This window comes from Chrysochloris asiatica, unplaced genomic scaffold (genome assembly GCF_000296735.1).
Source record: "Chrysochloris asiatica unplaced genomic scaffold, ChrAsi1.0 scaffold00160, whole genome shotgun sequence".
Lineage (NCBI taxonomy): Eukaryota > Metazoa > Chordata > Mammalia > Afrosoricida > Chrysochloridae > Chrysochloris > Chrysochloris asiatica.
Window position 1 is genome coordinate 5,917,042 of NW_006408678.1, and position 1,852 is coordinate 5,918,893.

A 1,852-nucleotide genomic window follows, 5' to 3' on the forward strand; every position below is an offset into this window, starting at 1 on the left:
CAATACTACCAAAAGCAATCTACAGATGTAATACTAATTCAGAATCCAACATCATTCTTTCAAGAGATGGGAATAAGCATCACTAACTTAAGCATTGCTTAAGAAGTACAGAATCAGGACGCACCGCTGGCAGGCTGGGCCCTCAAGATGGCAGCGGGCGCCTCCAGTGGCTCTGCCAGCAATAGTGGCGGGATGGGACTAGCTGCAGGAGCCGGCCGCCCCCGGAGTGGCTGCAGTTGAGCCAGGAGTTGACGATGGTAAAATGACTCAAGGGAAGAAATAAAAACAGGCCGCGAACCATACTATCATGTTGGCCAAGAAGATCATCATTAAGGACGGAGGCACTCCACAAGGAATCGGTTCTCCCAGTGTTTATCATGCGGTTATTGTCATCTTTTTGGAGTTTCTTGCTTGGGGATTATTGACTGCACCCACCTTGGTGGTATTACATGAACCGTTCCCTAAACATACATTTCTGATGAATGGACTAATTCAAGGAGTAAAGGGTTTGTTGTCATTCCTCAGTACCCCACTTATTGGTGCTCTTTCTGATGTTTGGGCCGAAAATCTTTTTTGCTGCTAACAATATTTTTCACATGTGCCCCAATTCCATTAATGAAGATCAGCCCATGGTTTCAGCAACATTTGCTGCAAGTTTAGTAACCAGCCCTGCAATTGGAGCTTACCTTGGACAAGTGTATAGAGACAGCTTAGTGGTGGTCCTAGCTACAACAATAGCTTTGCTAGATATTAGTTTCATCCGTGTTGCTGTACCAGAGTCTTTGCCTGAGAAGATGCGTCCAACATCATGGGGAGCACCCATTTCCTGGGAACAGGCTGACCCCTTTGCATCTTTAAAAAAAGTGGGCCAAGATTCCACAGTGCCGCTAATCTGCATCACAGTGTTTCTCTCCTACCTACCGGAGGCAGGCCAATATTCCAGCTTTTTTTTATACCTCAGACAGATAATGAAATTTTCACCTGAAAGTGTTGCAGCATTTATAGCAGTTCTTGGCATTCTTTCTATTATTGCATAGACTATAGTCTTGAGTTTATTTATGAGGTCGATTGGAAATAAGAACACCATTTTATTGGGTCTAGGATTTCAAATACTACAGCTGGCATGGTATGGCTTTAGTTCAGAACCTTGGATGATGTGGGCCGCTGGGGCAGTAGCAGCCATGTCTAGCATTACTTTTCCAGCTGTCAGTGCACTTGTTTCACGAACTGCTGATGCTGATCTACAAGGTGTTGTTCAAGGAATGATAACAGGAATTCGAGGGCTGTACAATGGTCTGGGACCAGCCCTTTATGGATTCATATTCTACATATTCCGATTAGAATTTAAAGAACTGCCAATAACAGGGACAGACTTGGGAACCAACACCAGCCCTCAGCACCACTTTGAACAGAATTCCATCATCCCTGGTCCCCCCTTCCTCTTTGGAGCCTGTTCGGTGCTGCTGGCTCTGCTGGTTGCCTTGTTTATTCTGGAACATACCAATTTAAGCTTAAGGTCCAGCAGTTGGAAAAAGCACTGTGGCAGTCACAGCCATCCTCATAGTACTCAAGCCCCAGGAGAGGCCAAAGACCCTTTGCTCCAGGACACAAATGTGTGATGGCAGAAATCAGGAAGATTTTCCTATCAGCACCCAGGTCTTAGTGTTCACCTGTAGTTCTGGATGTACATTCCATTTCCATCCACAGTGTACTTTAAGACTGTCTTAAGAAATGTATCTGCATGAACTTCATGGGAACTAAAGAAAGAACAGGACAGTTTTCCAAAGATGTTACAATTTCTTTTAAAAAGAAACCTTTTGTTTATTAGCACCAATTTCTTGCCACTAAGCTG

At 44.4% G+C, this 1,852-nt stretch overlaps 1 pseudogene; it reads left to right on the forward strand.

The window, feature by feature from the left end:
• The first annotated feature begins 262 nt into the window (after nt 1-262).
• On the forward strand, nt 263-1,619 carry LOC102822498 (annotated as a pseudogene).
• Nucleotides 1,620-1,852: the final 233 nt, after the last annotated feature.